The sequence below is a fragment of the Patagioenas fasciata genome, chromosome 14 (assembly GCF_037038585.1).
Source record: "Patagioenas fasciata isolate bPatFas1 chromosome 14, bPatFas1.hap1, whole genome shotgun sequence".
NCBI classification, from domain to species: Eukaryota; Metazoa; Chordata; class Aves; order Columbiformes; family Columbidae; genus Patagioenas; species Patagioenas fasciata.
In genome coordinates, this window is record NC_092533.1 from 1,609,815 (window position 1) to 1,632,061 (window position 22,247).

The window sequence follows — 22,247 nt, forward strand, 5'->3', positions numbered from 1 at the left end:
CGGGGTGGGGAGGGACAGGACCAGCTTGGTAACTCAGCATTGGCACCTAAATCTGCTCCTTTCTGATAGTGCCTGATGGTGAGCCTCTTGGAAACAACCAAATCCTTATTGATGTTTTATATTGAAGCTGTACCAAGGCTCCTGGCCAAAACCAGCACAGAATTGCTGGTTTCTGTGCACATATGAGGTACATTCGATCTAACAGCCCGGGGGAGGGGACGCACAAGCGCCGCAGGAGCAAGAACTGACATCCAGACCTGGGGTGCACTACGGCTCCAAAACAGCAGCACCATCCATGGTGGAAATTGAGGCCCTGAGGTGAAACTAGTACTGATTAAATACCCAAAAAGCCACAAATGTGCAGAAGCAACAACATAGTGATGAGATGATGGGATGCAGGTAACTCCAGTCTGATTCACTGCAGGTATCTGAGCAATTTTCTAACAGTCTGAGAATCACAAATTTTACAGGGTGTCTGAGATACAAGTTGGTGTATGTTTTAATTTAATATTAAAGGACAGGGAAGGGGCACGAGGTTTGATACAAGAGGAAGGTGGCAGAATAGATCAAGCTAAAAAGGGAAAAGTTGGGTGTAGGTAAAAGGAGAGGAGTACAGAGAGAGTTCCGTGGCCAGAACCTGGCAGATAGCACGATGTAAATAACTTGCTCTAGGTTGTATTGCTTGTAGTCACAAGAGAGGAAAAATATTGTAGAAAGGATGATAAATGCCCATTTGAAGACCAAATGTGATAGGAATATGAAAGATTTAATTTATAATAGCTCAAGTATATCTTGGTTCAAGGCTCTGAAATCCTTGGCAATCCTGGTGAAAAGGGCCTGAAGCCGGTGAACGAGGCAGTGTTAGAAAATGAGAACTGAAGCAATATCCACTGATGGGAAAAGAGAAGTGGCCGGGATATTTCTCAGCTGGTTTCAACGCAGGCACCTCCTTCCACGCACACTCGCTCCTGCTTCAGAAAGAGTGGGAAAGGAGAGGTCCGAGCCAGGTGCCAGAGGAAACACCATCGTGCAGGGATGGATTCACGGGATGCTTCTTGTTTGAGGTGCCATTTTCCCTCTCATGCAAAAACTGCAATAGGGAGAGAAGTGTCTCGGTGGCAAAGACTGGATTACTGCTGCCAGGCTGGACTTGTTCTCTACTCAGGGGAGAAAATACTAAAACCAGAAAGATCTGCTATTTGTGCTAGAGTCTTAAGAACTATTTTTGTGTAGTAAATGACTGTGTAATGATAGAAGCAAGAGCCAAGAGCACTGCAGGTTTGTTGCCAGGAGATGTTACCCGAGTGCTGGTGCAAATTAGCACCAAATTCCCATCCAACAGTGCCCTGATGAGGTACCCAGCACACACCTAAGGCACCAGGAGCTGCGCTGGGATGTGGGTGTGCATTGGGTCTGCCCATGAGGGTCACTGGGCACCCCCAGAACAATGTCACCCCCGGCTCGTGCCTGCAGGAACAGCACCCACCAGCGCAGCAGCCTGGGAGTGGGGACACGTGCACTTGTTACGGTTGTAGCATCTGCATCACCTCCCTCAAAATATGCACTTGTGTGGGTTTCTTTTAGAACAGCCAAGTACACGGGATGGTCTGTTTTTCTGCTTTCTTATATTCACATACAAACACAAAGATATCCCAGCACCGCAACACTCAACCCCGTGCAACGAGCCTGCAGAGAACAGCGCTGGCTCTACCAGGAAAGCCTGGGCTTGGGTTAATTTCTAACATAACTCTGCCAAACAGGGACTCCCCGCTTCTTCCCCTTGTATTTACACCAGTTAAAGACAGATATGGAGACACTGTTTTATTGCATTTCTTTGGCACCGATGTATGACTCGTATTCTCACGTATCAGTTGCTTCATCTCAACCTGCTTTGGATTTTGGCAGTGAAGTTTAATGAGGTTAAAGTAAAACCTCTCAAAGATTAAGAAGGAAAACGTATTTTATATTTTGAAAATAAAGGGTTTAAAGAGCAATAGCCCAGGCAGTGAGAAAGCAAAGAGCTATTCTAGGGTTTCTTGTTTCAGATGGGTCTCACATCACTTGTAGCTGATAGGGGTCTGGGGCTTCCACCCAGAGAAGCCCCTGGGCTCAGGGCCTCTTCGAGCTTTTTATCTTCTATCAAAGAGAATTCTGGCATCTCCGTGATCACTAGATAATGCAGAATTTCTAGTGTAAAGGAGGAAGCCAGCATGGCTGGAGATGCAGGGGGATGCTGTTAAATTGCATGGCTAGAGATGCAGGGGGATGCCATTAAATTGCATGGCTAGAGATGCAGGCGGATGCCATTGAATTGCATGGCTAGAGATGCAGACGGATGCCATTAAATTGCATGGCTAGAGATGCAGGGGGATGCCATTAAATTGCATGGCTAGAGATGCAGGGGGATGCCATTAAATTGCATGGCTAGAGATGCAGGGGGATGCCATTAAATCCCAGCGGAAGGCAGTGGGTTTGCAAGGTCCCAGGAGGGAGTCTGGAGGGGCAGAACGTGACCCCAACACGGCTCCTGTGCTGTGTCCCCATCTGAAAATGCATCACCAGGGTGACGCAATTTCCCACCGTTTTTCACAATCTTTTATCAGAGTCATTTAGAAACAGCAGCCGGGGCTGGTGGAGCCAGCGCGATGGCTGAACTTGCGCTCACCTCGGAGCAGCCTGGGAAACATGAACCACAAACCTGAAGTGAATATACCCAAAGCCACCGTGCTTTTTTTTCCTTTTTTATATATTTTTTAGCTCATCAGCCGTGACACTTTATAAAAGCATTTGTAATACTGCAGAAAAGAAGAACTGAAATTTCCAGAGGTGCATTTTATGCAGTATGAAATATGCTCTCCTCCAGTTTCATATCTTAAATTTGGCTTTTGCTGCATTCCAATACAATATTCAGCTTGAAAAGAGCTGTATAATGGCATAGATGAACAAATACATGTACGACGGATAAATGAATCCTGTCAACATCTTTGGGGAAATTCAGATTTGAACCGAAATAGGTTTATTCAAAGATTTTTTTTTCCCAAAACCTGTTTTCTTTAAACTCTAATTTAACACCTTTAATTTTCAGTGAAGCAGAGCTTACTCCCTAAATAATATCTGATTAGTGTATAGTACTACATTTTAGGCTGAGAAATCTATATGCAGTTGCACACTCGGTTAAGCGAGGACCCAACACCTCCTTTGAGATAAAACCAGTTTCAAACCTCCTTCAAAACATCTGACAGCCCCAGAATACCAGATTATTAAGATACAATATGCACCCACATTCCACCACATCCCCACGTGTCTGGGGGAATACGAGGTCTACATTTCTAACACATTCAAAAACCCAGTTTCTAATGAACCAGGTGGTTCCGGAAAGGCAAAGAGATCCCATCCCAAAGAGAGGGATTAAAGTGGGATTAATTAGTTCAGCACAAGTTGGTCTTTGTTTTTCGTTAGGCAGAGGAAGGCCTTGCTGGGCGCTTCTGCTTTTGGGTGTTTGTTCACCGAAATCCAGATAATGGTCCTGATAGGGTCAGAGTCTGAACATCAGTGATGGCAAATCAAGCAGTGACGGATGTGTGAGCAGGGTCAGACCCCAACAGCGAGACGATGTAAGCTGGGAACCATCCTTCATCCCCATTAGAACATGGACGAGTGCCGAGGAGGCCACCTGGTTCCATCAAAATGAATCTTCTTCTCTGGAAGTGACTAAAACCACAGACCCAGCACAGCTGTGTTCCCAAAGCTCTCGCGTGGAGCAGGGATGGGCCGTGTGCTGCCTGCAGGATGCACAAGAAACGCCAAAATTCAGCTCTTCATCGTTACTGGTTGTAAAGCACGTGGCTGCAAACCTGAGTTAAGGTTCAGGACTAACTCGAAAGTCTTCCCTCCGCTTTTCCCTGTGGTTCCATTGTCACATTGGACACTCAACTGGTGTTGGACGGCGAGAGCTTTCCCTTGGAGCTGCTGGCTGTGCAGACATCGGCTGCTCCACCAGAACCTTCCTCTGCATCCCCACTTCCATGGGGAACATCTCCCAGCCTCGCCTGCAGCCCGTGTTTCCTCTGGGTATAAACCACGGCTCACGCCCTGTGAGGAAAGAGACAACGTTAACACATCAAATATTACTGTATTTCTAGTTCAGCTGATAAAAAGCTGGGATTGACTCGTGCATCCACCTGGGAAACAGCTGCGGTTGTACCCTGGGTTTCCAGGGCTTCAGACCGCGTTTAGGTTGAATTTCCCTGTCCAACAGTGATGCTGGTGGTGGTTCTACTTGTTCGTGTAGCTGGTGGGAAAGGACATAAACCGGCATCGCGCTCAGGGCTCCTGTCACCTGCCCCAGCAGCACCGGCTGCTGGCGAGGAAAGGCACACGAGCACACAGGGATCACTCGGTTACATCACAAAACAAGGCGAAATTAAATACTTTAATGTGCTGGTCTTGAATAACTGAAACAGATGTTGAAATCTGAGTTTGTTTGGAACTCGCCCATCACAGCACTTTTGTCTCAGGAAATGTGATTTAGATGAAAAGGGAATTTCCCACAAGTACATTTGGATGTTGCATAAGTCACCCCATATAAATATAAAACCCAAATAAAAGATTTCAGTTGTGTTTGTTAAAAAAGCAACCTAACGAAACACGCACAACTCCCCCCTAAGCCAACCAACCAAAAGAAAAAGAACAGTTTTGTTGAAATGAGCTGCAATAGTTCATTTTGGTGCTAAGGAGCACCATGCTGGCCCTGAGCAGGGTGCAGTGGGAACCCTCCTTATGTCGTAGATTGAAAGGGAGACTGAAAAACCTGAAAATTCAGATTTTCAGCCTCATACCTGAGAAATTCTTTTATCTATGTTACCACCCAGTAGCACACTCACCAGGCGAGATAAGGAGAAAGGCTCGAGACCAACAGTTATATAATACAGCTAATATTATTCAGTTGACTCACAGTAATGACGTCAAAATTTCCTGTGAAGATTGTGTTTCGTTTGCTATTTTTTCTTCCAAAGTTCGTGCAAATATCTTCAGAGCTCATCTATAAACAAGCCAACAAGTGCAAGCTGGCCCTCAAATGCGTGAGATGCTGAAACACGCGAATTCTTCGGGGCAGAACGCGGTCTCGCCGTGAGATGCGGCATCATCTTCCTCCCATCATCTTCCTCCCATCCCCCTGCTCCTCACGCTTCAGCAGAAGCCACAGCTCTCGCACTGCTCACCACCCCGCAGCCTGCTTTTTGCAGCTATTTTCGGCACCGCCGCTGTACAGCGGCCAAGTTCACAGACATATTCATGTGATTTTTTCATAACTTCCTCCAAGTAGGTCTATTTTTTTTTTTCCTGTACTAAACCCAACATTTTTACTCTTCCCAGGTCAACCAAAAGGCCTCTGGTCTTGGCGTCGTGCCTATCTGCCCAGCTCAGCCCCAGCGCTGCTTATGAGCGCTGCCAGCTCCCAGGGCTGGGAGTGGAGGACCCGACTTACTGAACAAAGAGCCCATCAGACTCAGCCTCCTCAGAGCCCAAAGGACAAGGATCTGGGTGCTTCCCAGATCCGGCAGTTCTCAGGCAGCTGCCTGCTGGGAAGCTCCACGCTTTGGGATTGAAGGCAATACTATTTTTCTTCCATTTTTATGGCGATTGTTGAACCTGCATCAGGTTTCCTGTTCTGCTGGGGACTTCACCGATCCCCTGGTATGTGCCTAGGCTCCCAGCTGCTGCCCTGATGAAAGCAGAGTGGATGGTGGAGGAGATGCCACCGGTGGGTGTTGGTGCACAAACAGATGCAGATGCAGGCTTGGGACTTGTGCCGACAGCATCCTGCAAAGTGCATTAAGCTCCATTTGCTGATAGCCCGACAGATCTCCAACTTGAATCCCGAGGTACACAGGGTCCGTGCAAGAGTCTCAGATGTACATGAAATGGCCTCAAGTTGCACCAGGGGAGGCTGAGGTTGCATCTTAGGGACAATTTCTTCCTGGAAAGGGCTATCGGGCATTGGAACAGGCTGCCCAGGGCAGTGGTGGAGTCACCATCCCAGGGTTTAAAAGATGGATGGATGAGGTTCCTAGGGACGTGGTTTAGTGGTGGACTTGATCTTAAATGTCTTTTCCAACCTAAATCATTCTATGATGAAGCAAGCACTGATATTACGCTTACATATGGTGGTTTACAACAGCAGAGGATCAATCTCTAATTCTCTGCTCTCATACATTAATTAAAGGCCAAGTGTGGGTGTGGCGTAGGTTGGAGGTGCCCGGCACCGCTGAACTCGGGCTCTGAAAACAGCTCCAGGTCCCGACGAGCAGCTGCTCCTGGGGGATTTTCCCACATGCTGATTCACCCCACAGGGTCCAGAGCGGCCCCGAGCTCCGGCCAGGCCTGCAGCTCCATGCCCTGGAGAGCTCACCATGTCGTTCAGGTTCAGAGGTTATTAATGAAACATATAAGGGGAGGGCACAGGGTGAGCATTTTTGTGGGATAGAAGCAACCAGGCTCCTCCAGACCGGTGTGACCCCAACAGCACACACGATCCCACCAGCGCATCCTTCCCAAGCAAATAAAACAGCCACCGAATTACAGGGGTACGAACACCACCGTTAGAAACCCAACACTGAAATGCAGAAATGGCTGTCAAGGTCAGTGCAGCTCACAATACTGGGGGTAGTCAGGAGATTAAAAGTAGTTTGGTAAACAACTGGAGCATCGCCAGCCGGGTAAGAGCCCTGCAGAGCTGGGGTACCCGCGCTTCAGAACCGGCTCCCCGAGAGATGAGCTGGGCAGAGCACGGGCAGCCCTGCCAATGCCCTCCCAGCTCCACGGGGCTCCGTCTCAATATTTAGATATACTGTTGAAGTTTGGCCACTGAAGCTGCTGGCCCAGGCTCAGCCCTGGGTGACCTCCTGCTGTCCCCAGCCGCTCTGGCACCCTGAGAAATACCTGAGTCAGTCTCATGCGTGATAAAGCGTTGACTCATATTTTCAGTTTCTTTTGGTTTTAATCAGAATGCATCTGTTGCAAATTCATGCAATGTCATGCTCCCCCATAACTCCCTCCAAGATGGATTTGCATTATTTGGAGCAAACCCCATCCTCCTCCCTTATTACCTAATTACCTTAAAATGTTTATTGCAGCATTTCTCAATAGCAAACACAGTTCCTAAGGTCATGTTTTCTGAAAGAGACCAGACACCCAGTGAGGACACAGATGTCGATAAGGGCGAACTAAAGCCACCACCCACGGCCCTGGCAGACAGAGCAGGGCCACGGCCCTGCGGGTCTGAAGTTGCAGAAGAAAGCGACAGACAATCCAAAGACAATTACACAGGAACAATTAATCAGAAGCAGGAAAGAGCTCGCATCAAGGAGTTAACCACAGGAGCGTGCCCTCGCTGCTGCCCACCGGGGTTACAAATGCCAGCAGGTGAGTCAGAAAGCCAGCGCCTTGCTGGAAGCCTCAACCAGCTTCATGGCATTTCCTTCTCTATTTCTAGCACTTTGTCACACAGACCCGACTCCAGCGAGTCGCAACAAGGCAAACCCAAGAGTATGGAAACATCTAGCGAAGTAACACCCAATAGTTTCATTCACCAAAACCATGCGAGTGAAGAACGCACCGAGGTCACTGGGGGAGCTGCTCTGCATCAACAGGAAGCACAATGCAACGCTTAAAGCCGACAATCAGGATCAGGAAACCTGCTGCTAATTGTTTTTCCTCTCTATTCTGTACTTTCATCATCTCTAAAACAGAAATACTGGCGATTTTTCCTAGCAGATGTGCATTCTAAACCTCTTCTCTGATGTATGGGATGGGAAAACATGCACAAGGCAGCTGGAAGGGTTTTTACAGGGTTAAAATATTCAGACTAAAATAAAAATAAATTATAATAAATAAGTCTAGGAAATATTGGCTGCAACACAACTCCAAAAGCAAAGCACTGGCCAGATTTCTTTAATAGTCTTAACTGAAACAAATATATCTCCGTTAGCAACTGATTAGGCTGTAGAGCAGGATTAATGTAGCAAGATGGTTCGAATTTTTGGTGAGCGTGTTTTACAATACCTGGACCCCAGAGCGGTTTTCTGTGACCGCAGCCCAGCAGTGAACGTCCTGATTGCTGCAGAGCTGCCGGGCACGGAGCGCTCTGCCCACCTCCTTGTGCAAGCGCGAGGACGGGCCCGAACTCCTGCCAATCTGCCTTTCTTTCGCTTTTTATCAGAAACCTGAGTTTTCACGAAACATTTTGCTTGCAGCCATTATTTGCTTTCCAAGGAAGCTCCCTCGGCAATGTTGTTCATTTTCAGCGGGCGAAATGCTGTTGCAGCTTCTGTAAGAGAGTTAAACCTGTTTCATTCTGCAGGTTTTCTGGCAAGCGGGTACGTACTTGTACCCTGCTTGGGGATTAGTGTCTGTCTTTATCCAGACCAGCCTAAACCGCCCCCCATCAGCCTGTTTGCCGCTCTGCCCTGCATGTTTCTGCTGCTTCACCCTGACTTACGGGAAGCAATATTGAAAATCCTGATGATTCAGGGTGCGCTCAGCACATCGTAACTTCTTATTCACGGTGCGCTGATCCTTAACCCGGCGATACGCGGCACCACCCGCCTGGCAGGTTTGGACACCGCTGAGCATCATGGCTGGGTCTGCTCCTCCAAAGCACATGGTTTAATCCCAAGGTGTCTAATTGGGGTTTATCCAGGCTCCCCCAGGTTTCCACGGTGTCACCGTGGGGCTCTGCCAACGCGCCGTGGTACGGGCACACATTAATATCTCCAGATCCCAGCACACTGAGCTGTTTCTTATCCACTTATTGCCACGTTTTTTGTGCCTTCTGATTTATATTGAAGCTACCCAGGTGCTTTCCCAGGGATAATGACTGAATCGTGGGAGCGGGAATCAATGACCCTGCAATGGCAGCCCCAGGTCCATCACCTCGCCTGCTCTCTGTGCTTTACATTCAATTCGCTAATCACCATTAAAACCAACACAGAACACTGCGTCACGCTATTTTTTTAGCCCTTCTTTCTTTAGCAGGGCATTTTTTCTGAGATCATAATAACAAGGAAAGCAAGCTGCTCCTAACACAGCCTTGGTCCTCAGGGCTGACTCCTCGCTCAAATCAAACCTGTTCTCAGAAACAGCAGCGTCAAGAGGAAACCAGACACGCTCACAAACGTGGCCGAATCAAATATGTCAACATTACAAGCCCTAACAAACAAAACTCCCTCCGGCGCTGCCACCCGTCCCGCTGAAGGCCACAGTACAGACGCGTTCTCGCGCTCATCTTCACGGGGCCCTGTGTGGGGCTTCTCCATGTCCCAGCTCTGTGACTTCGATTTCAAAACAAAAAGGGAAAAAAGCGCTAGACACATGGATTACTTCATTTTCCTTTTTCCCATCGTGTTTCCAAGGTGAAAGAGCAGACATTATCGAGCAGGTTTGCTGCCTATAATAGACAAAAATCCTATTATTGAATGCTCACACAAGCTTTTTTGTCCCTTGCTCCGTGCATGTTCATTCGAAACAAAGGAAAGCAGACAAGATAAATTAGGGGGCGAAGATGTACTTCAACAAAGAGACATACATTTCTTTTGCTACAACTGTCTCGATTCTGTTTATATTGGCTGGGAGAGCATCCTCCGCTATCCTTAAGCACACCAAACAAAACTGAGCTCATGACATGCTTCCCGTGACCAAGGTCACAGGCCTGGTTTTGCTGGAGCACGAGCTGAATGTTATACCCAGGGAGGAACTGAACACTTCATTTAAACCGGGCCTAGTTTCAATAATTCAAATAATTTGCATAACAGGAGGAAAAGCGCTTAGGGAATGCTTTTCTCTCAAAAGGAAAGAAGAAAGTTGGAAGGTTCATGGGTCCTCTTGAGTGCTTTATTGGGAGGAAGCTGCGGGATAAGCTGTGATGCTGCTGAATTCAACAGCAAAGCTCCTCTCCACCTGGGTGAAACTGGGGTTTTGCTCCATCTCCCCTGGGCTGCAGCCGAGTAGGAAGGAGGGCAGTTCCAAGAGAGAAAGGATGGCTCATCTCAAACTCATCTGAAAAAAAACCCAAACAATAAACCAAACCAACCAACCAAACAAGACATCATTTCTCAGCTGACAAAGTTACCTGGGGCATCAGTGCCCTAAAATAGCAGCTGTGACTCTAGCAGGGCAAACACAGCCGCTCCCTGCGCCTGCTGCACACGAGGGATGCGGCCGCAGCAGACGGGCAGTTTCTCTCTAAACAAGGAAACCAGGACTTGCAGATTGGGTTGTTGACACAAGGAAATCTGCTTTGGCTTGTAAGTCAATAGTTTGCTTGATACAGAAGAAAACAAAGTGGATTAGAACGCAACAGTGCTGGTGATAAGGCCGAGCAGCTCGGCTGGGAGAGCCCAGGGAGGGGACGGAGGGAGTGGTGACGGGGTTTGCACCACGGCTGGTGGCAAAACACGCAAACACGAGTCCTCCCTCCTCGTTCCCCCGTGTCACCGCGTGCCAGCTGGAGAGGGACGGCCGGGGCTGGCGGGGCGGAGAGAGGGAACGGCTTTTCTGCAGGCGATTCCAGCAAAAAGGGTTTGTGAAACACTTCAATAGGTCTTGGCACCGGGCAGAGGTGGCTGGTTTTTCTCAAGCTGAGTTTGCATGAATCACACAAGGAAACCCAACTGCATAAAAGTGGCAAAGCTGAAACAACTGTGGAGACGGTGGCTTTTTCAGAGGTGGGGATGTGGGCTCCTGCTCCCAGACCCACATTCGGTTCGGAACAGCCCACGCTGAAACTTTGCAGAAGACCAAGGAGGCACCAAAGAGCTCGTTGTCTCTGCTGGGTGAGAGTGCCCTGGTTTAGATGACAGCCATGCTACTGCTGACCCTCCTCTGCAAGGCAAGAGCAAGGGACACTTGCTCTGTTCTCCCCACTAGACTTGGGTCATGAGGAATAACAAGGGAATACAGATGATTTGAGTCATCTCCAGTGACCCATAATTCAGGGGGAAAAACCAAACAGCTTTCTTTCATCGATGTATGCAGCAGAAAAGATAAGCAGAAATAAGAAAGCCACAGGGAATCCCACGGAAGTTTCTCATAGTGCACTGTACTTCATCTATCTGAACTAATAAAACCAGCTGCAGGGTCTATATTCACACAGCTGGATATGACACCAACAGCCAGTGCAAGGAAACATCTCATCAGCACTATTAGAATAGCCTGCGCTTTATTCAGACCGGCTTTTAGCCTTCTGTATAATCCAGACAAGCACCCAGCAGCATCCCTAAAGCAGCTCCCATGGCCCATCTGCACACATTACCTGTGCCTGCAATGCTGTCTCCCCAGCATGAGTTGCTTTATTTGCACCGTGTACTTGATCAGAATCAAAGCTCTTTAGAGACAGGTCTTCCAGACCACCCTCATGTGCTGAGGGACCTCCCATATTTATGCTTGTTATTGCTGGCTTGGCACACACTACACTTTTATTAACCGCAATACTCGTTCAGCGGAAGGTGACGCAACGGCTGCATGTGAAGTGTCAGCTATTTTGTGCGATGCTGTTTATTGTTTCAGAAAAGAGACTTTCAAAATGGAACAGGCACTGCCACGTTTACCGAGCTCCTCGAGAAGGCTTTTGGCTGTGCCTTTTCTTTCCAAAAGGGAGGCAAAAACATCAGGATGCAAAATTAGTGCGTGTTGGTGAAGCAGCAGAATGAAGCAGCACCGTCCCTGACCCGTGACCCTCCTCCTCTGCACCCGCTTGGGTTTTCCTGGGGGCTGAACTCCAAGGGTTGAGCGGATAAGACAATGCCTTTTCTCTATCTAATCTCTGCTGCGTTATCTCAACACAAACACATGGTGGTTTCTCCACCGCTCAGCTCTGGGTGCTGCTCGGGGCGCTGGTCCCTCGGCTGTGTCTGCTGCTGTGGGGAGCAGGGGTGGCATCGCTCTCCCCAGAATGGATCACGTAGGGCAGCTTTGATCCATGCAAACAATGCATGTGGAATTAAAATATCTGCCTCTTTTATGCAGCTTGCAATTACACTTCTCTTATAAGAGGCAGAAAATGAGCGTAGCTTCATCAGTTCCAGCCATCTCCATCATCACCAGCCTCGCAGGAGAAGCTGCATCCAGGCGTGTTACACCACGCACCGCAAAGGAAGGACTTAAACCACAACAAAATATATTGATAAAAACCAGATATTGGCGATAAATAGTAACTTATGAATGTGCATTGAAAGCAGCCGGGTAAGATAATAATGAATCACTAGAAGCAAAATTGTTCTCTCAGTCGACCTGCAGCGGGGCTGCTCCCCAAAGCCACATCCTCGGCGGCAGAGCGCGATGCGCGGAGCAGAAAGCGGCAGCTGGAGCAGCGCTGGAGCCGGCTGGAGAGCTGCCGCTCCGGGGAAATAAATCGAGCCAGCAACCTAACCTTTCCACCGTACGGCCAGCCTGGGAGCCATTAGCTTTTATTGCTCTCTAGAAATCATTAACTCCACATCCAAAAGTCATTGCAGACAGATGTATGATAAATGGGGACTGATACAACTCTAGGTTCTCCAAATTAAAATTAAGTTTGCAGACTTTTAGCATACTCTCACCCAATAGCTACTTAATTACTCCCAATCTATGCAGCAGTTCACAATTAGCACGAGCAGGCACGGAGCCCTGGCTGCAGGTGCCCGTTGCCTGCAGGACCCGTTGGCCATGCAGGGGGACGCTCATTCCTGCAGCATCTCACTGGGGTTTGCTCCAGATGTGCAGGGGTGGCTACAGTCACATTGATTAAGGCACGTTGACATCACATTAAAACCAATTTCACACTTGAGAAAGCAAAGTCAGTCCAGTCCTTACCCATCAGCGGGCATCACTGACTGTAGCGACCAGAGGGTGCCCAAGCCCACCATGGGTGAGCGGTGGGACCCCACAGCCCATGTCCCCGCAGCATCGGGGCTCAGTGGGATTCAGGCAGGGTGAAACCCCAGCCCCGTGCATCTTTAACTTGTGTACCACAAGGAACAATTCCATTTTCTAAGCTTGCAGAGATGCTGTGGGATGTAGGTGTTACTTATTTCCTTAATCCTGCAAGGGATTTAGGCGGACAGAATGCAGCAATGTTTTTTAACAGCTATTATGGGAAACTCAGAGGAAAGAACACCCAGGCTCAAAGTTTGTCACCTCTGGATTTTCACGTTTTGCACCCTCCACCATCAGATGAAGCAAAGGCAAAAGCTGGTTCGCCTGCTGAGCCGCGTCCAGTGACAGCGGACACCGCGATTCAGACCGCGCTGCCCTGCAGGATCACGGTTAAGATGATCCCTTTGGACACCGCGATTCACACAGTGCCACCCTGCAGGATCACGGTTAAGATGATCCCTTTGGACACGGCGATGCACACAGTGCCACCCTGCAGGATCACGGTTAAGACGATCCCTTTGGACACCGCGCTGCCCTGCAGGATCACGGTTAAGACGATCCCTTTGGACACCGCGCTGCCCTGCAGGATCACGGTTAAGACGATCCCTTTGGACACCGCGCTGCCCTGCAGGATCACGGTTAAGACGATCCCTTTGGACACCGCGCTGCCCTGCAGGATCACGGTTAAGACGATCCCTTTCCCGTCAGGGAGCGGCAGAACTGGTTTCGCAGCCCCTGGGTCGTGTTTATTTGCTGATGGAAAACAAGGTGCTTGTAAGGCAGAGCAAGCAAGTTTTATTCTGCTTAATCACTGGGTTAATTGATTCTATACCAGACGAACACCATTTCAGTCACATAACTAGCGTTAAATTTCCTTAAACAGGGTTCACTTAGAGTAAGAACCTTCCCCCCAGCTGCAGGTGACTGTCAGTCCCAGAGCTGCTGAAGGTAAAGCAAAGGAGGAGCTGCCCTGGGGTCCATAAAGTGACACAACGTGTTCCCCTTTCTCCAGGGACACAGTCTCAGCTGGGATTCTTACTTGGGCTCTTAAACTCAGCAGTATATTTTGCTAAAATAAAGGTTCTAGAAGGCAAAGGGGACTGACTCAAACTCCTCCCAAGCCACTGAACGCTTTTACCAGCAGCTCCATTGCCCCTCAGGTGGGGAAAGTCCCCCTCTCCGTGCCTTTCACAGCACAGGGAGCAGCTACAAGGGTGAACAGAGGTATAGACTTGATTGGCGAAAAACACCATCCGTATGGGGGCTTAACAGGACAGCGCCTATAGAAAATAATCCTATAGCAAATCAGCACAGCCGGTGCTTGCTGAAGATTTCTCAGCTGTTTTCCCAGCCACAGAAAGAGCGCAGGCTCCTCTGTAGCTGTGTGAGAACGGCTGTGCTGGAGGAATGGATTACATATTGATGAATTAGCAGAGATTTACACACTCATTAGCAGAGCAACTTAATGCACTCATTGTGACTTCTGTGCTGCACAACATGAACTGGGCAGCGAAACAGCAGCTCCAGGAGTTCTGTATCATGATAAATCAATCTCAAAAGGGTGGCTGGATGGCATTTATGCGAACAGAGTCTCCTTTGTGTGGCCTCAGACACGGACCCAGCGGGAAGATATGGCAGAGGGAGATCTCAGCAAGGCAGGCGACGGCCGGACCTCTGCAAACCACAGCCTGGCCGGTACGAGCACGGTGCTGAACTGGAGTCATTTCCATTAATCTGCTGAAGAACGACCGCACAGTGAGCGCGTGTGAGCTAGAGAGGGGAGAACCTGCTTTTCCCTTCGTCACCGCAGCGTGCCAGCGAAGGCAAACAGCCCGCGCTCTCTTCATCTCCTCTCTCCTGACATCTCTTCCCCAACCCACCCCGCCACACCTGACCTGCTTCTGCAAATAAACCCCCTTCCAGGTTTCCTCCCGTCTCCCAGCTCTGCCTCCATTCCGTGTCCAGCAATTCCCCCACAATGTTCCATAGCACCTATATTAAAACACCTGGAGCATTTTAAAAAATTACTGTATTGCCTTTTAAATTGTTTTTTTAGCTACTGTAGCCGAGCTGGCTCCAGGACGGGGCTGCCTTTGGCAGATGTCTGGGGCTGCTGCGAAGCGATAAGCGCGGCTGCCGTGGCAGTTCGCCTTCCCCCGCAGCAGAGATGAGACAGGAAAGGGTGGGATGGGTGTCAGCTCGAGAACAAGCTGCAACAAACACCCAGTAGGAGAGCAAAACCCCTGATGTGCCAGAGGCGCTGAGAAGGTGACCGCAGACCTGTGCCATGGGGGAAAGGAAGCCCCAGCACACATTATGGGTCCCAGAGCAGCACAGATCCAAACCCAGTTGTCTTTCTCCCCAGCCACGCTGCAGCCTACACAAAAGCTCTTTGCTGTCACACCGTACACCTGAACTTGACCTCTGGCCCTGGGCATAAACTCAACATGCAGGTGAAACCAAGGGCTCCTTTGCAAGGGTCCCAGAACAACCAGGAGACGCAGTTCCCCCAGTCCAGCTCACAGCCAGTGCTGGAGGCTGACTTTGGCCTCCAGAGCAAAGAAAAAAACCAAAACAACAGAGCAAAAAACAAACCAGAAGCACAGCCAGGGTTTCTGAACCACGGGCTGGAGGTTCGGGCCCCAAGGGTAAGAAAGTCATTGTGAGCACAGGCTTGGCCAGGGCTTAGGGAGGATGGCAGACACTCCCTGGTGCCCATCAGCACAGCTATTGTGTACAGCAATCATTGGGATTAAATGAGAACAGAGAAGCATTCTCTTGAGGAAAAGTGACAACTGCAAGCTGTACTTCCAGCAGAGAAGCAAGGACGTGAGGAAAATGAAGTGCGGAGAGGGGCAGAGATCGGCAGTGAACCACACACTCAAGGCAAAGGTTTGGCACAAGGTTTTGATCACAGACTGATAAAACTGAACTCAGTGCATTCAGGTCTTCCTGCAGGCAGCAGCTCTGATAGGACCAGCAGCTCCCCATCCTCAACCTGAGATGCTCCTCCAAGACCTCTCAGACCTGCTGCTCTTCTCCCAGGATTTGGAAGCTCCTCAGAGTATCCAAGTCCCCCAGAAGTAGCAAGTGTTGGGGTCTCCTAGGTGATACCCTCCTTCAAACCCCTCCTCCAGATGCAGATGTGGAGGCTACCACGAAGTGTCAGATGGTGGTTGGTGTCTCTGGGTCTGAGACCACATGTTCTGCATGACCACGGTGCCTCCCTGGTTGCTCTTTGAGCATCTTCCAGCCTCTCCACCTCTGAGCCTCACCCCAGAAATCTCCACACGCTCATGCTCCACACCGTCACCCTCACCCCCTGCTCCTCCCCTTGATGTTTCTACATGAGCAACCAGCACCTGCAAGGAGAGCCTGAGGGTCTGCTGGGGCAGAGCATCTTCTCTGGGGGGATGCTGGGGTGGGACAAGACCTGCTCTGCAGCTATTTTAACCTGCACCTCGCTCCAGGCACTCAGAGAATCCTTTCCACCAGAGCCAGCTCCAGCAACCACACTGGGGAGGGAAGGAGAAGGCAGGAGGGATGAGCGCATTGCACGGCACTTGTTGCCATTGCCTTTTGAGCCGTTTCAATCTCAGCCATTGCTGTCAACATCCAAGTGTTTGCTGCAAGGGAAGCAGCACAGAGGTGTTCGCCTGTGCCTTCTCTGGGTGGCAGCACAGACGCTGGGACACCAGGACAGCCCCAGCAGTGACCACCAGCACATGCAGTGACTTGCAGAGATGCTCTACAGAGCAAGGCCATCCAAGCAGAAAGATAGAGCTCAGCAAGGGATGCAGGACCCGTGTTGACACCCAGGAGCACCCAGGGGCTCCCACCCCACCTGCCAGGAGCTGCTCAAGGGCAGCTCCTCCCACCAGCACCCAGGGCCACCAGCGCTTCTGGCGGGTGCCACTGCCCTCTGCAGTCCCCAGAGGAACCGGCAGCTCGTCACCGCGCAGCCAGGACGTCCCTCCGGCGTCCTCTCCTGCCAGCCTCCCCTCTCCTGCCAGCCTCACCCGCCTGGGCTTGCCTGTGAAGTCCCAGCCCAGAAGATCATTCATCTGAAGAAACACATGGACCCACAGTGCGGGCACGGGGAAGGGCGCTGAGAAGGTCCCTGAGCCCCGTCCTGTGCATCGCCCCAACCGGGAACTCCCCAGCTGAGCTGCAGCTCTCACAGAAGTCACTGAGGAACAGCTGAAAGCCTGAGCAGAGGACGCATCACCCACACTAATCCCCCAACCTGTGCCTGTTTGCAGACCTGCCCTCTGACCACCAGTCCCGAGCACTCAGCTAAACGTGTCCCACACACCTGAGAGCGGAGCTGAGGCCACACGCTCCCTTTGGTCACATCGTCTGGGACATGCCCAGCTCACCGCAGATGTCTCAGTCTAAACCAGCTACTTCAGGTTCCCTTTATAGTCAGTAGAGGCTCAGTCAGTGCAGCGTGACACACACTGTTTGAGCTGAAAGTGGAAGCTGAAGCAGTTGAGACAGAGAGTAGCACTAGGAGGGGACACACCGCAGGGGACACAAACACCTTTGGCAACTTGTGTAAAGGTCCTTGTTGCAGCTTTCTAGACTGCTGAGACCTGGAAATGACAGTGGCAGCCCAGAGAAGCCAGAACTTCTTCAGCCTCGCACAGAGAGGCATTGGTGAGCCAGCAGGTCACCTCCAGAGCCCCCGGGCTGGCTGCTGAGGGAGGGACAGCAGCTGGGAGCTCCCAGGGGATGGGGACCTGCCACTAGTGTGGGCTTTCCCTTTTTTCAAGCCACTGGGATCATGAGGTCCCAGCCAAAAGCATCTCCTGGGCCCTCTGAGGCTTTGGGGTGTGTGGTATCAGGCAGATGCCAAATCCCTGCCTGAATCGCTGGGGGTTGCCCACAAGCCTTGCCCGGTCCTGTGATGGGGACACTGCCCCGTGCAGGCTGCCGGCCAGGACGGACCTTGATCTGAGCACGTGGCCAGGTTTCAAACAAACATTTCTGCATTGAAAGGTTTTCTTGGTAAGCCGGTCAGACTATGACATACAAAATCTACACCTTCATGCAAAAAAAGCAGGAAGAGCCTCCTGTTTTACGTGTGTATCAGCACAAGCGCTGAGGATTATTTGCTTTGTAGCAGCAAACTAATCATAAAACCGCTCTGGTCTGTGGCTTGTTTGCAAAATGGGAAGCAGAAGATAAAGGGCTCTGGGACCTGGGTGCTTCCAACACAGGCCAAACAGAAGCTAAAGCAGCAGCTGCAGTCCCGTGCTTGCCCTGTTCCCTGGGGCATCCTCCTGTCCCCGCTCACCGCTCCCTCCTGCCTCGTGTCCTGCGTGCAAGTCTGAAAGCTCTGACAATATTGCTGTTGTAAACACGATAAGGGTAAAGCAAGGCTGGGCCCGTTCCCAGGAGAGAAGTGGAAGAAGGATGTTCCCTGTTGGAGCTGGACATTCAGACACCCACCACTGCCCCGATCCCAGCACAGAGCACTCAGCTTCCAGTACCATAAACTGGTGCCCATTTTCAATACTTGATAAGCTGAACAAGAACCTGTGGGCCAAATTCATCCGACATTTAGTTGTGTTAAAGCTCATACAGTTTTACCAGTGATTAATTTGTATCTTTAGGTACAGAATCATAATGGGCTCAGGTGCTCTGGGAGCAATGTGTTGGTGGAAAAACACAACTGTGGTTATGAGCTCAGATTCTGAACACCAGGATCCCCCAAGACACATCGTTCCAAGACACTCGGGCAACACAGATGGATCTCCGTCGTCCCCTGTATCCCGGATGCTGCTCACTCACTCTATGCTGTTTCTCCACATTGCTCAGACCTGGTGTTCGCTCTGTGCTGGGAAAACCCTGCTCTGAGGACAAACCGTAACCTCTCACCAGCTCTTCTGCCAGAATACTTATCACGCAATTCCAGGGCTTGGTCTCGTGGTCTCACTTCTTTGGCTGAGCCAGAGCAGGGATAATAATGTGGCTATTTTAGCAATCAACCCACAACACTAAATTTTCAGAAGGTGTCAAAAAGCACTTTACATATCCAAAGCTCAGCTTTCTCTCAGCGCTGTGACTGCTCCAAGCACTCAGCACTTCTGAAGAGCATCTGCCTGGCTGCTGCTCCTGCTTGGTCCATCGCCACCAGCTGCTCTCTTAGCAGGTCGGGCTCTGGACATGGCTGCTGGTCCCAGAGCTGCCTGCATCCCGGCTCCTGGCTACAACACACCAGCCTGGGACAGGGACGCCAGAACAACCCTCGCTCAGCCACCGCCTGCAGCTTGTCCGTGACTCCACAGCCCGCCCGTGACTCCACAGCCCAGCTGCAGCTGTTTTGGAGCCTGCAGGGTACCTGGGGCCAGGCACATACCCCAAATTAGCACACGCTCTCAGTTTAAAAATAAGCAAACGGGAGCACGTGCTGACAGCTGAGCCGGCGGTGTGAATGTCCCCTGGACACAGGCTGCCTTTCCAAACATGTCCTTGGCTCTGTGGTGAACAGGATCTTCTCCCCAAGGCAGCGCCTGTGTTTTCTCGCTCCAGCCACCCTTTGCAGGGAGCAGACGGGCGTTACTTGCTCTTCACCCACAGCTGGGCTGGGGAAAGGCAAGTCCTGAGTGCGGCTGAGCTGTTTGATGTATTGAGAGCTCAAAGGGAGAGCGGGCAGAGATCACGGCTGTCGCTAGAGGAACAAACTGAATTTCACCTGCCAAAGGCAAGGGCAAAGCCTGGGACACCTGCGTCTGGCAGCAGCTACTGGTGAGGGGACCCTGTCCGCACTGATCTCCATCCTCAGCAGCGCTCAGTCTTAGTCCAGCCTCCGCCTTACCCCCTTGTCTGACACTCCTCTCCCCTAATCCGCATTTATTTCTCACCCTTCTCAGGTTCCTGACCTCAACCTTCCTTCTACAGCACCATCAGCAGCTTTTACCAGACCCTCAATTAGTGCTTGACCTGACACAGAACAGAAGAAAACAGCTTCTAGTTCATTATCGTTTGTGTAAATCGGCTTGTATTTGGGCAACAGATCTTTACAAAAATCTGCTCTCCCTTCCCAAACACAAATTCCCTGCTCAGAGCAGAGGGGGAGGCTGGGCAGGCAGGGCTGCTCCAAGGAGACATCACCAGAACCACGGCCATCTGAGAGACAAGGGTCAGTCCTCGCCTCCCTCTTGGCTGGAACACAATACAGAAATACAGAAATAAAAGCCAAGCTGAGCCGGACATCCAAGATGGAAAATTTTCAGCTCAAACAACTGAAATTGGTAGAGTTATAAGCAACTAGAAGCATGAAAACAGGAACTTGCAGTGAGATAAACTGAACGACCCAAGCGATGGGCAGCGGTGCCCTGCTCATCAACAGCCCTGGAAACCTGTTATCTCTGGGAACACACGCACAAAAGAAAACTCCCCAAATTGTAACTTGAAGGTCAGAGTTTCACAGGTGCCAGCTTCAACAGGAGCTCCCAGCAGCCCAAAAATCAGGTCCCTGGGGCACAGGAGCCTGTGGGACCCCCCAGGAGCAGCCGGACAGAGGTGGTGGGAAGGGGGGGGACGGAGAATTCATCACCCTCTTATGTGCCAAATGGGCTGTTATCTTACCCAAACTCGCACCTGCTCACGGCAGAGAAAGAGAGAGCAGAGGAGCCAAGAAGGGAAGCAGAGGCAGCAGCTCCCCAGCACCCCCGCTGCGGGCAGGCACCTATAGATCCATAGGCGCTGCCTCCCGCCTGGCTCGGTTCCGCTCCCCGGGCACACGCAGCCCCCTCCCGGAGCAGCCTGACCCTCCGCTCCCCTCCCCGGCCCCCGGGGGTCCCCACCTCCCCTGAGCCCGCGGGGGATGCCCGGTGACCGGCAAAAGAAGCCGCTTACCTCTCTCTACCGCGGGGCAGGGGATGCGTCGGTGGGGACGATGCTCCCGGGGAGGATGCTCCGGGAAGAGGGATGATGCTCCGAGGAGGGTGATGCTCCAAGGATAAGACACTCCGAGGGGGAGGATGATGCTCCGAGCGGGGGGAGAATGCTTGGGGGTGAGGATGCTCCGGGGCCGCGGTGCCAGCCGAGCACCCCCGGTCCCGCCGCAGCCCCGCTCCGCTGCGCCATCGCTGCGCTTTCGCTTTCCCTTTCCCTGCGGAGAAGGGGCGGCCCCGGCTACCGGCCGCCCCCGGGAAAGGGGCTGGGGGGGCGGCTTGGCCGCCGCAGCCCGCCGGGGGCCTAAATGGGTGGTCAAAGCAATTTCTCACTTGCGTGTTACAAGGTGAATTTATCACTTCCGAGCTGCCTAAGCACGATGCTTCCCATGACTTGCAGCCCAGCAAGCAGAGGTACTTTTGCTCTTGAGCAGAAAGACAACAATCCCTGCAGTTGAGGCAGAGCTGACCCCCACCAGGTGTTTTATCATTTGGGGTTTGAAGTAGAGGCACCTGAGATGCAGGGAGTAACTGCAAGGGAAGAAATTGTCTCCTAAGAGAGAAAAGTTCCTTCTCTGCAATTGCCAAGCAGGAGCTATGTGAACTCTGGTGGCTCGGAAAAAGTTGTCAGAGCCACAAGATTTCTGATGGCTAAGGACAATTAATGAATAAATCAAAAGGAAATAAACTTGGTTCACCCCAGGGTCAAAACACCCTCCAGATGGTCATAATTCAGATGCTTGGAGGAGCCCCAATACAGAATGAGCTTCCCCACACAGCTACAGCCAAGGGGAAAAGAGCTGGGGGCACCATGAGCAATTAGCAGCCCCCACACACCTCCTCATCCTCCCCGTGCTGCTTCAGTCCTCCTGCGCCACCCCGGCCAAGCTGCTGCTATAGTGAACGCTCGCTTAATGACCCCACACTTTGAAGCTGCGTTCTTCAGGAATTTGATCAGTTCCTCAGAATTCCTGGCCATTTCCTGCTTATCACTTTTACTGTTTACCTTGCCTCGAGGTAAAGCCAATGCAGGAGCCAGCAGCAGGTTTGCAGAAGGCAAAGGAGCAAGTGCTGGAGGTAAAGTCTGCTGGGCAGAAAACTGTCTCCCTAGAGCTGGGGACCCCAGAGCCAGAGCTGCGCTGGCTCAGCAGAGCGCGGGCCCTGTGTTGCGGGGGGGTTTTCCCCTCAGAGCCCTTGTTTCCGCAAAGGGATTTGCAAAACGCGGCTCACAGGCCCCACACAAATGACTCAAAATCTGAGAAACGCCTCAGTGCACGGGCTGCTGGAGGGTTTTTACATTCTATTTCGTGGGGGAGGGGAATAGCAGGGGAAGGTTCGGCCTTGGATCACGGGTGGCAAATGGCGATTGCACAAGAGCAGCCGGCAGCTCCCCAGCCTGTCCCGCCTGATGCCCTTTGGGTACAGCCCCAA

The 22,247-nt window shown here is 51.2% G+C and overlaps 1 long non-coding RNA gene across 1 annotated transcript; it reads right to left on the reverse strand.

Annotated features, from left to right (window-relative positions):
* Positions 1-481: 481 nt before the first annotated feature.
* On the reverse strand, positions 482-21,836 carry LOC139829103 (uncharacterized). The gene is made up of 2 exons (XR_011741364.1): positions 20,779-21,836; positions 482-4,092 (listed from the first exon to the last, which is right to left on the reverse strand). It is a non-coding gene; the product is annotated as an uncharacterized lncRNA (long non-coding RNA).
* Between the last annotated feature and the right edge of the window lie 411 nt (positions 21,837-22,247).